General features: G+C 43.1%; 2 protein-coding genes across 2 annotated transcripts in view; one reads left to right on the forward strand and one right to left on the reverse strand.

Annotated features, from left to right (window-relative positions):
- SH3RF2 (SH3 domain containing ring finger 2) overlaps positions 1-15438 on the reverse strand; it is a 92578-nt gene that overhangs the window by 73327 nt on the left and 3813 nt on the right. The window lies entirely within an intron of this gene.
- The window catches only part of GRXCR2 (glutaredoxin and cysteine rich domain containing 2), a 52208-nt gene continuing 38558 nt past the window's right edge, over positions 1789-15438 (forward strand). The window contains exon 1 of the transcript XR_012647616.1: positions 1789-2531. The gene's annotated coding sequence lies outside the window, so the exon portion shown is untranslated. The remainder of the gene's footprint in view (positions 2532-15438) is intronic.

A 15438-nucleotide genomic window follows, 5' to 3' on the forward strand; every position in this document is an offset into this window, starting at 1 on the left:
GACCCCATTCTTTAAATACCCCTCTGAAACCACCCCCTCCATGCATCTGATGAAGTGGGTCTTTGCCCACAAAAGCTTATGCTCCAAAATATCTGTTAGTCTATAAGGTGCCACAAGACTTCTTGTTGTTCCCACAGCCCTGAGTGACCGAGGTAAGCTGACCCAGCTCCTAGTATAGACAGCACTAGGTTAACAGAAGAATTCTTCTGCCCAGCTAGTGACCACCTCTCAGGGAGGTGGATGAACTATGGAGGTGAGAGAACACGTCCCCTTGCTATAGGAAGTGGCTACACTGAAGCATTACAGCAGGAGTGCTGTTGCTGTGCCGCTGAGGCACTTGAAGTGTAGACACATCCTTGGTTTCAATCCTGCCAACCTTTACTCACGTCAGCAATCCTGACTCATCTGAGAAGTGCCATAGCCTTCAATTCATTTGATCTTCAGGTTTGCAGTCTCATAAGACACCCAAAGAGTGCCTCAGTATGGTAAGCTCTATACTCCTCTCTAGGGGTATGTTTACAGAGCAGACTTGCTCTGAAATAAACTGTTCCAGAATGGATATTCCAAAATAGCTTATTTTGAAATAATGCTGCTACACACAAATGCATTTCAAAATAGCAGTTGCATCATATAAACGCTTGGTTAGCTGTTTCAAAATAACAGCTGTTGTTTCAAAATAACTGTGCCGTGTAGACCTGCCCTAGGAGTGGTTTCGGTAGATTACATTTGATGCCCATGGACAGAATGGCGTATGGCAATCTGTGCTCAGGCTGCACGTAATACCCGTTGCTGTTGGGCTAAACAGTTTCCAGCTTTGTCAGTCCATCATATGTCATGTGCATTAAGGTCTCCTTTACACAAAAGGCCAGAAATAACCTAAATGGGCCTGAATAGGAAGATCTATTGGACCTTTCTCTTCTAAATGGATTTCTTTTAGCCACATTCCCTTTCCTGTCAATGTCCATGACACACACAAGCATGAAGAGGTCACAGTTGCTAATCACTGTGCACACTATACAGTAACTTACAAACTCCCATTGTCTGAGACCAGGGAAGTGTATAATATCTCGCCAGACCTACTTAACTTTTTAACAGACAAATGAAGCTGACATTGAAGTTTCAGGGCTGGCACTGTTCTAGGCTTATAGATAACTTGCTGGTTTGGACTTTGTCTACCCTAGCCTTTGTTTTAAATTCTCCCACTATTGCACTTCTTTGATTAGCAAACATTTACTTAGGTCAGCTCTACACTCTTCCCAGCATAGCTATGTTGATCAGGGGCATGAAGTGGTGCTATACCTGGCTGACATAGGTGAGATTTCTAATGCAGACACTGCTATGTGGGTACCAGCAAAACTGCACTTTTCCAGCTTGTTCCATTTGTGGGGATTGCTTTATTTTTCTTCAGGAACAAAGTGCAGCTTTGCTGTACTAGCTGCATACGCACAAGGAACTCGGCTCGTATGAGTATTTCTATTCTGGTAAAGGGCGTCTAGTGTAGGCATGGCTTAACACTGCTCCAGTCACCTGGCTATTGTTATGGATTTTTTGATGGTCATGCGCGTCATTTTGCTTTTCTTACCTGTAAGAAGCCAAGGCATGGCATAGACATGGTATGGACCATATATGGTACTTGTGTGTAGATTCAGGCAATGTGCAGAGAGCAGATGAAAATATCCGATAAAAAGGCCAGTGTTCCCAGTAAGCTGAGTGCTTGGGCAGCTGTCCAGGAGAGATTCAGATGCCAACCAGCTGATTGGCAGAGGTCCTGCAGCTTCTGCTTACAGCTGACAGTATGTGTTTCTATTGGTGATGTACATCTGCACATGGCTTGATGCACAGATGGAAAAAAACAGAGGGAACATTGGAAGACTCACGTGGAATGAGTGTGCAAATGGAAGCTTGAGCTCAGAAATAAATATCAAATTTAACAATTCTCATTTAGAATGACTTTGTTGTCACCAGTCATTATTATGATTGATATTATGGTAGCACCTAGAGGCCTCAACCAAGATCATAGCCTCATTGTGCTAGGTGCTGTACAAACACCAGTAGCACACAGTTGTTCTCCTGAAGAAATTGCAATCTGAAAAGACATGAGAGTCAAAGGGCAGGGAAAAAATATTGTTGTCTCTCTCTTTTTTTTTTTTTTTTTTTTTTTTTTTTTTACAGATCGTGAGCGGAATCATTATCTGACTTGCCTAAGGTCACACAGGAAGCTGGTAGCAGATCTGGGAGCTTGAATCCAAGTCTCATGCATCCTTGTATGGTGCACACAGAAATGGAAGGCAGGTTTTTGTTACTGTAATGACTTCCATCTGTCTGAGAAGAAGGCAAGCAATAGAACCCTACCCTACATTGCAATAATTAAACTAAATCTCCACGGCTAGCCACCTTGAAGAGGATGTTCCGGAGGTGACAGCATTTCAAAGATGGGAGAAGCAATTTGTATATCTATAGAGCTTGCATGATCACATCACAAAATTTCCAGAGCTCTTTGGATCCAACTAGTTGAAAGGAGCCATTTAAAGGTAAGTTCATTACCATCACAATTCTGTTTTTCTTCTTTTTAACAGAGTTAACATGAGCCTTGTCACAGGGAACAAAACCATCAAACTTGTCATTTCAATCTCTTCCTATAATTATCTCCTGTGAATTCAGACAGCTGAATAGTTTTTGCATTACTTCACCCCTCATGAGAAATGCGAGCATCTCCCCAGCAGCCTGCTTTTCCAGAAGGGAGACTAAAACCATGCCCCAGGGAAATTACTTTAGTAGCATTCACCAAATCTGTCATAGTTAGTTCTCATTCACTTTTAGATATTAGGTTAAAGCTGCTGCAAAGCAGCTGAAGGAATGAATGAACCATGTTCAGGGTGGGTGGGAGTGGATGCAACTTATGTGAAAGTTGATGATGTAGATTTGGCAAAGCAGGAGAAACTGGCGTAATTTACTAATTCGGTGTAAATTGGTAAGCAAGCAGGGGTGTGTGTGTGTGTGTGTGTGTGTGTGTGTATGTGTGTGTGTGTGTGTGTGTGTGTGTGGTGGGGGTGTCTGAGGCTGATGAAAAGCAACCAAAAGTAGTACATAAAAGCATGTAATAAAAAGTAAAGAGCATGTCAGTCATGCTCACTGGGCTAATTTCTACTCTGTGGCATCTGTGCATCACCAAGACAACCAATGGTGCTACACCAATGTAGATGAGCGCACTTGCTTAATTTGCATTTGATATACAACCACACCCACATTTACATCATTCGTGAATTTGGTGTCTTGCTGTTGTAGCTATTTAATGGGTGGTGACTGAAACAGCACAGTAAAAAAGATTAAAGATAATCCAATGCCCATTTTATCACAAATGATCTCAAAGCATTTTACACCCAGAAATTACATGACTCACTAGTGAAATGCGCCCATGCCTGGACTAGAACAAATGCACTTTTTAACAGTGCACCATAATACTTCACAACAGTTCAGAGTGATGACATTACAGTATTAGGTATTACTGTATCTGAAATTTTTAGGTAGGCAGAATTAATGTCAAAACCAAGTTATAATTCAGAGATTACACCAGACTCTGGCTTTATCTGATGGTTAGAAGCTCTTTTGTGAATACAGTATTATATCAATGATAGGAAAAGGTGAAGATGGATTAGGAACAAGACTGATGAAACCATCCTCTCTTCTTTCTTGGGGAGCTGGAGGGAGGACATTGGAAAGGGTTTGCCAGCAGTATGTAACATCTTGGTCCTGCAGCTTATGGGAGGCACTTCATATTTTCTGCTGGTGGTATTTTCAAGAGACAAGTGTGAGCTGTAGCCTTTGCATCAAACCTTTTTACAGCTGTTCCATTCATGGTTATTGCTATCGGATTTTTGCCATCCCTGTCAGCAATCTGGGACCTCGTTTAAATTATCCATCATGAATTTTAAACAGCATCAGAAACAAAATGTGCCAGCCCTCAATGTGCTCAATCATGATTCTTTGTGCTTTAGATCAACAGTTTAATTCTCCCCTGTGATTACTGTAAATAGTAACAGGAAGTTTTGTATTTTGCTTCTCTTCCTCTGATGGAAGAATATTGCTTGTCCCTGTAGTAATCAGTATCCTTAGATTGCTAGAGTGGGGCAAATTTGCCCCCCATTGAACCTATCACCTAGGGCAGGGTCATCAAAGTGAGAAACTGAGAAGTTGACTGTGTCCTTTTATAGTGGTTTGTTTTATAGCAGCAGCAGTCAGTAGAGATGGCCATATGCTAATATGCCACCGCTACAAAAGCTGGTTACCTGTGTAATCATAGGAATTGCAGATGGAAAAGATTTATTGGATCCTTTTGTCTAGGTCATTGGCCAAGAAAGGTATGAAACTCCCTGGCTTGGGCTATTCAGAATCTCTGCAGAGTAGAAAGTTGGCCACGTGGCAAAAATGCCAGAGTCTTTGTTCGGAGAAGTAAAGTGGAAAAGGGAATTATCTGAAAGGTCTCTGGACTCAATGGCCAGGGCCTCTCTCTTAATAGGCATTGCAGTATATGATTTATATCCCCAAGTTAATTCAGAGCAGAATATAGGTAATCATGGCCTATCCTTCTAACCATCAGCTTGGAACTCCAGATGGGCAGCCATTTGGATGTGAATGACTGAATCTCTCAGATCTGGCCCCATACACTGTATTCAGGTAGTTTAAAAGATGGACCAAAGGTCAAAAATGACCACCACATGCTTTTGCACAGACCTCCAAATCTTTTTGTATTTTGTCAACTATACCTTAACCAAGAAATGTGGACATTGACAAAAATAGTTGACTACCCCTATGTACATGGTCTCTTCATTGCATGCACTCTTGACCAGGTCCTCAGCAGGTACTGTGACAAGCTGGGTGGGTAGTTTAATTGAAGAATAATTGCCTAGAAACTCTAAATCTAGAGTGTTAGCCTGCCTAAGGCAGATAACATTTCCATGCCTGATGTAGTTTTTGAACACGGGAAGAAAGATGATACTGCTCATAGACAGGTAGGACCACCAGAAATATGGCAGGAAGTGTCTGGATAGCCATGACGTGTAGGAGGTCAAGCATTGTTGGAGCCATTTGGAAAAGACACAAAGACATCCCCAACTCTCATACATGAGAAGAGGACATTGCTATCTCTCTGGGCTCTAATGATACAGAGTATGCAGCCTGACACCACTGCCGAGATCACCCTCACAACCCCTTCTTGTCTCTCCCTAGGTCTCTGGTGTGCCACTCAGTGTTCTCTCTATTTTTAACATCCATGGGCTGAAGAAATTTTGTTACACACATCAAAGCATGGGCAGATGTGCACAGTGAATAGAAACGCCAGCTGTAGGTAGCTGTGGGCGCTTTGCTACTCAGGTGGGTGGCACCTGAATCTCTCCTGGGTGGCTGCCCAACCACTCACTTACAGGGAAAGCTGGAGCCAGTATGATGCTGGGGAAGCATAGTATGGATCTGTGTCATTCTGCTGCCCTATATAAATGGAAGACCATCTCAGTGCTACTCCAAGTGCCTGGTGAGGGAACATCTTTTGGTGTGATTGTCTCATAAATAGCCAACATTTCACGGCACATGCTATTGCTTTCTCAGTGAGGAGGAGAACTGAAGGAGAGCCAGAGAAAAGTTTAAAATTGAAGCAATGAATCAGTGCTTTTCTTGTCAAGAACTAGCCCCCAACCTTTCGGATTTCTTTGTTCTTCTTTAAGAAAAGCCCCAGACGAACAGCAAAGCTGACCCATGAGTCTGTCTTTTTTTCTTCTTTCTTCCAGCAGTGAAAATTAAAAAATCCATCCATTGGCCTTGAACGCTGTGCTTACAAACCCAATTAGCCACCAGTGTGGAGTATCTGATAGGAGAATAAAGGAGTCTAAGACTTTCAGCCTCCATGCCTCCAACTGCAGCATTTCATAGAGGAACACAGCACATTGCTGAAAGTCTGGGTTATTCTATTCCTGACTTGCCATCTGAATCTGACTCATTGCCTTGGTAACACATTAAAACACTCTTATGTGATTTGCTATTCAGGACCTAATTTTGTAAAAGCAGGGAAAGCAGCTTCTGAGATTTAGGGCAGGTCATTTTGCTGCTTCTCAGTGCCCGACACCGCCCTCATCCAACATCTTTTCTTTCAGATTCCTAATTAATTTATAGCAAACCCATGCATACTATATGTTGCTCTGTCCCTGCATGGCCTACTCAGAAAGGCACTCATACAGTGGGGATGGTATGCAGCAGAGTTTTTGCATGGAGCATAAATTGGCTTGTGTACAGTAGTTTTTGTTTCTCTACCAATTGCTTGAACACGTGTAGCGTGGTCTGCAATGGAACAGGGATAAATAGCACTGGAGTGTTTCCAAATTACTGATAGATTCAGTCATGGGACTTCTTATCGTTGAAGTTACTTGGTTCACTCACTGCACAACCAACATGGTGCTTTGCTTGTCTTCCTTCATCCTACATAGCTGGATTTGAGTTTTCTAACCAGGTAAATGATTAGTAGCTTCCTAGATTTTTAAAACCAGAAAGGCTCATTACATCACATTCTCTGACCTTCCATATAACATAGACAGGAGAGTTTTATTCTGTTACTGAGCCCATTAATCCCTACTCCCATTTTAGATGAATTTGTATGTATGACAAGGACCCCTCTTACTCAGGGTACTGCTTCCATCAGTCTCTCACCCTGTTCTCCCAGGGCAGGGATATGCAACAGGTCTCTCTGGTAGGGAGACCAGTCACTTCTCCTGGTACTCCCTCCCCGGCCATTTCTGCAGTGAATCTGGTACAGTAGAACTCTGAGATAAGTGCACTCAAGTTGTCTACTATCACTTAGGTTGAGGTGGAGTTGGTGCCTGGCTCTGGGCTGCCCACCACTCATAGGAGACAGGAAACTGACCAGCACTGCTGTGCTGGACAGTTTCCTGGCTCCTCCCAGTAATGCGAAATTTAACTTACGCAGGTTTGCGCAAGAATGCAACCCCTGTGTAAGTTGAGGGTCTGCTGTATGGCTCACTCTCAAACTTTTGCTCTCTGCTTCTCCTGCATCTCTCCTCCCATCCCCCCACTTGTCCCTCCACCATCCAGCTGTGGAGATTTTTAAAGGCTTTCAACAAGCCAACAGTGGAGTCATCTGGCCTCAATTTGTCTGAGCCAGCTCCCTCCTGGATGCTTCTAATTGCCTGCTGCCTTGTGCCTCTATTTAGCAGGTCTTTCCCCCTTTTTGGTCTGCCTTTCTCCCACTCTCAAAGAGCCCTCTGGCCTGACTCTGTCACATGTGCTTCAGTCTTTCTCCTATTCTCAGATTAAATTTTCTTGTCATGGTCTTGCTTGAGAGGCCTCTTTAGTGGGTTCCTATCGCTAAAAAATTCAGAGCTGAAACCCTCCTCTCTGAGGTTTGTTTATACCTGTGGTTTTACTATTTGCTCCCCGCAAATAAAATGACAAAATTTCGATATCTTCTTGAACACATTGCTGACTGCACTTTTCATAGCACTGGCACTGGACCTTAAAATGTAGCACCCAGTGCTGCCTTTTGAAAACCTGCTGGGTTATCCTCTTTTGCTGTTCATATTGCCCAGCTCTCTGCATTCCTTTCTGAATCACTTTCTAATTACAATGGACACAGGCCACAATTATCACACTAGGACCAGCTGCAGGGGGCAAGAGGGGCCGGCAAGGAATTATGTGATGCATGCAGCAAGCTGCGCTATTTGCTCTGGCACTGGGGAAATCATTAGCAAGTCACATGTAGCATAGCAGTGGCACCAGATTTCAGGGGAGAGGGAATAAATTCTGTTTTTTTTTCCCCAGGTCTCCCTCAGCTGGGGAATCTCCTGTTTCTTACCCACACTGTGCATGAGCGGGTGCTTCCAGGGGTCAAGTTGGTGATGGACTCCTCTGTGCTCTGCCATTCAGAAACAGACACCTCACGGGCCAGGTAGTGATGTCACTCACTGCAATTTGGCCCAGCTGGTTCTCCATCTGTACAACTGTTGGTGGTGATGAAACTGGCACTGCTCTAGTGACAGACATACTAAATTGGTGCAGAACCATAGATTGAAGGTCCCAGGCTGTGTCACTCCACCCTGCTCAGGAACCTATGGAACTTTGAGGAAGTGCAAAAGCCTTGTGGGAGAGGGACACTGGCTCCCTGACCTCCTAATTGATGACACTGGAGGATGTTGTGTGATGTTCTGGTCACCATAAGCCAAATCCTGACCTGGGGCACAAGCCTGGGAAACGGGCGGAGGCCCCCTGTCTGTAGGAGCCTTTGACTTTTGCTGTGCTAAAAATCTGGCTCTGAAGACCATGACTCCCATGGCACCTTGCAAAGAAAAAGCAAGGAGAGTGTGTCTTTTTTTTCTGGCTAGGAATGGGGAGAAGATGGTGGTCTCTTTGTTTTGGAGAGTTAGGGCTGCTGCAGCAGGCACACTATGGCCTGTGATTGAACACATCAGAGCAGGTGTGGAGCTTTTGACTTTCCAGCCCAGGAGCTGCTTTGGGAAGCTAGCGTCTGCAGATGTGAGGCCATACAGAGGAAGGAGTGTAATTATCTGTGCCTGTTAAAAGCCAGAGGGACCAGTGTCAGAGGGGCTGGTCAGCTTGTTGCTTTGCCTAGACTGACACAGCCTCTCCTGTGACGTCTGCAGTCCAGTGGCACACCTGCAAGTGTGCCAATGCAAGCATCTGTGAGTCTGATAAATGAAGAGCGTACACTTGCGGGGGGTGGGATATCTGATGGCAGTGTACATGCTACTCAAATTAATGTCTCCTACTTCTGTGCATATTGTCAGTTGATTTTGTTCATGTCTTAGTTTGGAACCCTGTTTCGTTATGTAAAGGTGTGCTAATTCTCATTTGATCCATTAGATATTTACTATTTGTAATTGTTTGGGAGTTAACTTGGATTATAACTGGGATAAGTATTCCTGGTGGTTTCCAAGGCACACCATGAAGTGTGTACAGGGACCAGCCAGGTGAAGGCAGCAGCATTTTCCAGACCTTTAGAAATAAGGGACTGCAGCAAAGAGGTGGAAAAGGGGATTCCCAAGTATCCAACACCACCACTGGGACACAGGATCTCCTTTAATATTAAGCCCATCAGGTGCACAGGCACACAAGTGAGTGTTGCCTGCTCCTGAAAAGGGGTTACACATTCTTTTCCATTGGACATCACTGGCAAGGGTGGGAATGGAAGGGTAGGAAATGACTTTATCTCTAGCTGGTACACAATGGGACGTGATATGGAAGCCAGCATGACATGAGCAGGCCCTTCAAGGGAAGAGCATGTATACTATGGCCTGCAGCAGTCACTTGCCCTGGAGAGAATGCTCCTTCATTTACAAGCCAGCATTGCGTGCATTGCCCTGAGTTAGTGTGCATATTTAGCACCTGTCCACTCCTTTCCCCTCCAAGCCTGATATGGTTCTAATTAGTAAGGACAGGATTTTGTCTCTGTTAGATCATTGCTGAGACTGGAAAGGAAGAGCATGCAAGGGGAGAAAAACTAAGTAGTACAATGGGTCAATAACTTGTTTCCTGCTGCCCTTGTCTCTTGTTTCTGGAATCTTGGGTGCAAATGCAAAGAATATTTGACAGCTAGTTTCAAAAGAGCTAGCAAAGTAAATCCTGTGTGTCAGTCCAAAAAGGAGTTGGAGAAGATTTCAGAAGAGAATAGCAAGGCACAGTCACTATATATAGGACTCAGTGTGAAGGTGGCAACGTTGGAGTATATTGTATTTTTAACTCAATAGAGGAGGTATCTGTCTATCTCCCATGAAATGCTGCAGGGGGATGTTAGCCTCCTGTTCATGCTCTGAAACAAGAAGAGAGGCCTTAGGCAGACTAGCATTTTCTGTTTCTGAAGGCAGACTTTTATACTCTGGTATGGCTATGGTCTGAAAAAATGGGTCTGTCCCACGAAAGCTCACCTAATAAATTATTTTGTTTGTCTTTAAAGTGCTACTTGACTGCTTTTTTGTTTTTTATAGTATATAGACTAGCACGGCTCCGTCTCTGTTACCTTTAATACTCTGGATATTTTTGCCTGACTCAGTCTTTTTCCCCCCCTGTATATTCCTTGCACTACAATTGTCATTGCTTGAATAGCATTTTAGTAGTGTGATTCATGAAAAGAATATCTGTGTCTGTGGTACAAGCTGGCCCTTCTACACTTGGGAGGATAAAGCTTCATGCATAGTGGTGCGCACACACACACACACACACACACACACTCTCTCTCACTCTCGCTCTCCACTCAAGACTGTCAAAAAAAGCACGTTGTATCTATGCTGTAGCTTTTCCCCTTCCCTGCAAAGTATGCTAAAAGGAAGCATATATTGCACATGGAGATGATGGCTTTTAATAGTCTAAAGCAGCGTTTCCCAAAGTGAGGTCCACAGCCCAGTACCGGTCCTTGGAGGGTGGGGGAGGGAGAAAACAGGCTTTAGAAAATCTACAGATCATGGTGCATGATCCTATTAATTTGGTACATTTTGTATTTTCCCACATAATTAAGGTAATAACAGTAAGTTAGGCAGGTTAGTATTTATATCAAGACTTATATTATTATATACTATTATTATAGTGAATAAATAAACAGTGAAAATGTGTTTAATTTTTCATTCAATTTTTTATATTCATTTTATATTTTTGGGCTGCAAAGAAAGGTACCAAAGTAACCCAGATTCCAACTATATAAAGTTTGGGAAACCCTGGTCTAAAGTATTGAGGTTTAAATTATTTACACTCTCCAGCTCCCAGCAAATCCTGTAGCTCTTGAAACATTGGGTTCCATGCAGTTTATTTGTGTGGGGAATTTTTCAGATAACATTTTTACAAGCAAATGTCTTGTGCTTTCTGGATAGGCATTAAAGAACTCATAACATTTTTTGTTGCAGGTGATGTTTGCCCTGGTTTCCTTTGTAAAAATTCCTCCTGTCTCATGATCTTGAGTACCAAGATATGCGCTATTAAATTGCTTGTGCTCTCGCATTCAGACGTGGCTGCACTTTTGTGGTGTTTGTACACTGATGCACATGTATTTGTGTGTGGTGTGCACTCATAACACATTGCTATGCATAATACCAGCAGGTGGAACTGAATCTGGAACTTTAGGGCAAGAGCCTCTATAGCTTGAACTAAAAACCAGCTGACTCCTAGCTAAGGCTGTAAAGGAGACTCAGTCTTCCTCTCTGTAAGTGGTCTAAATGCCTCTCAGAGCTGCCAAGAGTGGCCACAGTGGGACAGAGGCCTAGCTCTGTGCCCTGGAAGGGTTGGGCCCTAGAGCAATGAGCCCTCAGCATGGTCAGGATTGCAGTGCTGACCCTTCCTCCCACTCCCTCTCAGCCACATGCAGCCAGAGCTGCACTGCTGCAGCAGTTCAAAGGGGCCCAAAATTTCAGCTGCCTCTGCTGCTACTTTGGCAGTGGCTGGAGCTCCAGACCTGTTGGAAAGACCAGGCCTAGGGGCAACTATCTCCTTTGCCTTCCCACCCCATAGGCATGCCTGGTGCCACTACTTGGGACAGTGAACCGCCCCCAGCAGATGTGTGTTTACATCTGCACATATGAATGCAAGGTAAAAATTGATTTAAACACCACCACATAAATATCTAGAGATGGGCTGGAGCTATAAAATACTCTTTTCCTATGTAGTAGTTTGTCTCCAGCTATGAAATTCTTGGCTGCAGTCTGTCTGTAGATAATATTATTTCGGCAGCTCTGCTGAGGCTTGTATGCCCTTTGTGCTTGGAATGGTTTGATTTTCTTTGCTTGCTCTGTGGTGATGGGATTTGTTTTAGTATTGTTTGCTTCATGGATAGCCCCCTTGAGCTCAAGAGGCTGAAGAGCAACAGTTTGAGTATGAGTGGCAACAAGAGGCTTCTTTGCCAGGAGGTCAGAATCTAGGTAGAATGTCTTCTTGGGCCCAGCTCCAAACTCTTTCCATTTCCATGGCATTTCAAAGGGGCCTGGAACTCCAGCTACCACCACTTTTATTTCAACAGCAGCAGCAACTGCAACTCTGAGCCCCTTTGAAATGCTGGGCCTGGAGGCAACTGCCCCCCACCCACTCAGTGGGCCTGCTTGTAAGAGGTAATTGCTTAAGGCTGATGCACAGCTTCTCATGGTAGGGCAGGGAAACTACTTTCATCAGCCATCGCATGATCTTCCTCACTGTAGTTGTCTATGGACACTGAATTCATGCATCAACAAAGTTACTGATGTTTGCCTTGTAATGAGCACTCCTCACTAAAATCGCAGTCTCCACTACCATCCTCCTAAAAATGGGATGCTACTCTACCAAACCTGATCTGAAGCCCATTCATTTCAGTGGGATCCTATCCATTGACTTCAGTGGGCTTTGGATCACACTCCAAATGAGCTACGTTTTAAAATAAAATAATAATCTTGACTCTCCCTCAACTTATTCAAACTGCACATCCTGAATGTGCGCAAAGATGTCTTGCTAATTGCACCCTTCACTGGGCAAACAATGCTGAGGTAATTCCCCTGATTTCACCACATGCAAAACTATTTTCACAGATCCAGTCCGTAAGTGCTTGCTGAGATCTGGAAGACAGTAGTTTGTTGTACTGCAGGAATGTGCCGAGTGCGCCTGGTGCAGAAAGGTGAAAGAATTAAGTATGATTGGGGAGGTTTTGGGAAGGATATGGAATGACAGAAGAGGTGTGGGAGGAGGTGGTTTGTCTCCTTGTGGATATATGGCAGGGGCAGGAGAGAGAAGAGGTAGGGAAGGTTAAAATGTTAATAAAGATTCTTTAGGAGTTCTTTTAAAAATCTTGGAAATTACCCAGTATCAAATAGAAAATTTTAATAGAGAAGATATTTGCTGGATTTTTTCCTAGGAATATATCACTCTTTACCACAAGTTTTAATAGTTTGTTTTTCAGAAATCTTAAATTGAAAAGAATCACCAGTTTGAATCATTGTTATAGTTCATCTGAATGTGAACAGTGATCTAGAAATCAGTATTCTTGAAGACATTTCTCTGACCCTTCCCCCGGGTTTCCACTATTCTTCACTAAACTGTTTTTTTTTTGGGGGGGTTGTAATCAAGTAAATTTTAAGAACATTCTGAAAGCTCCTGGAGAGGGTTGAGTAAGAGGAAAATCATCTCAGGAGTTCAAATTTGTTCTACAACAGAAAATACCCAAGAAACCAAGCTGCTGTCTTCATTTTAATTATATAATAATAATGTTAGGGACATCTAAGGCTTGATCCAAAGCCCACGGAACAGCTCCCAGTGACTTCAGTGGCACTGGAAAAGGCTCCTTCAGCACCTGCTAGCACAGGGTCTTAAAATGCTTTACAAACCTCAACTAATTTCATTGTCACAATGTATCCCTGAGCTAAGTAAGTCTCACCATTCTATAGATGGGAGAAGTAAGGCAGATCAGTTTCAATCCCACTGGAAATCAGCGGGGGTTTTGATTCCAAGATCACATAAGGAGTCCAATAGTAACAAAGAAGAAGCCGTGCTAGTCTATACACTATCAAAACAAAAAGCAGTCAAGTAGCACTTTAAAGACTAGCAAAATGGTTTATTAGATGAGCTTTCGTGGGACAGACCCACTTCTTCAGACCATAGCCAGACCAGAACAGACTCAATATTTAAGGCACAGAGAACCAAAAACAGTAAGCAAGGAGGACAAATCAGAAAAGGATAATCAAGGTGAGCAAATCAGAGAGTGGAGGGGTGGCATCATACTAACATCATATGTGCCAACAATGCCCAGGTGCTTTGTATATTGGACAGACTTCTAACTCCCTTAGACAAAGGGTCAATGGGCACAAAACAGACATCAAAACACTCCAGATCCACAAACCAGTTAGTCAACATTTTAATGGAATGGGGCATTCTGTCAATGACCTAAAGGTATGTGTGTTACAGAAAAGGAATTATCGCTCCGTTTTGGAAAGAGAAACATCTGAGCTGGCTTTTATATTCTAATTTGGCACATTAGCACATGGTTTAAATCGTGATGGGAACTTTCTGAGCCACTATAGGGGCTTGTCTGCGTACTTGGCTCAATCTAATTCTTGACCTTCCCCCCCCCCCTCCACTCTCTGATTTGCTCACCTTGATTATCTTTTTCTGATTTGTCCTCCTTGCTTACTGTTTTTGGTTCTCTGTGCCTTAAATATTGAGTCTGTTCTGGTCTGGCTATGGTCTGAAGAAGTGGGTCTGTCCCACGAAAGCTCATCTAATAAACCATTTTGCTAGTCTTTAAAGTGCTACTTGACTGCTTTTTGTTTTGATAAGGAGTCCAGATTGCTACTCCTGGGCTGTTACTAGAAGACTGTCTTTCCTCCGAGTCTGCCTTAACCAGAAAACCATTTTCCTCAATATAGCTATATTCACAACATAGGCAACGCCTACATACAGTTCTATGGAGGTCTTAAATTACAATAATTTATCTTGGTAATTAAAGGACATAAACTCAAACCCTCCTATGATGTAGCCATCAGCCATTATTTCCGAGTTCTTGAATTTTTCCACTATAAACCCTTCTCTGGTTAATTGTTACCATTTTAGAGCCAACAGCATAGGGGATGGCTTAATTAGGGTAACGTGTGTGTACATGACCCGTTCATCAGCTAAGGAAATATATCAGTACTATACGTATACTGAGCTACAAAACATGTCATATTCTGCAGGACTGCCAAGGATCTTAAAGTGCTTTATAATATTAATGAATTGAGCTTTACAGCACTCTTGTACAGTGTATTGCTATACCCGTTTGGCAGATGGTTAGCCTAAGGCATGGAGAAGTTAAGGGACTTCCTCAGTTTTACTCAGTGAGGGAGTCCAGAGCAACATACAGAACATCAAATTCCCTCTTGTCTCAGACCCTGATAGTCATCAGGGAAATAGTCTAACCAGCTATTCTGATTCCAAGAATAATTTGATCTTAACTGTATTTGGTAGCAGCAAATAGCTGATTGACACCAATGAGCAGTATCAGTAAAAGGTTGTTACTTGTCCAGAGGATTACATAAAATCTAAAGGGGACAGACAAAAGAAGAAGGCGATCATAAAAGGAATTAAGCCTTTGAATGGGGGCTGGTTCTAAAAAGGATAAATTATGAAACTTTTCATCTCAAGGTGCAGATTCAGCCCATAGGGACGGTAATGGAAACCAACTGCTATTTGATAGTACCAGTGTTTTGAAATAAATCAGTGATTAATTCCACCTCTTAGTGGGGAGCTATTTTATATTAGCAAATCCTTCACTGGCCAGGCCACTGATTTTTTTTTTTTTTCAGTAGCCAAAGGTTATGTGGGGAGGGAGGCTGAAATGCCCATGTGGTACTCTCGGGGTGAGGAACAAAGATGGGGATTTTGTCAAAGGAAGTCTGTACATCCACTATCTGATGCAGGTGTCTGAAATGTGCAGCTGTTTAA

This window comes from Carettochelys insculpta, chromosome 15 (genome assembly GCF_033958435.1).
Source record: "Carettochelys insculpta isolate YL-2023 chromosome 15, ASM3395843v1, whole genome shotgun sequence".
NCBI lineage: Eukaryota > Metazoa > Chordata > Testudines > Carettochelyidae > Carettochelys > Carettochelys insculpta.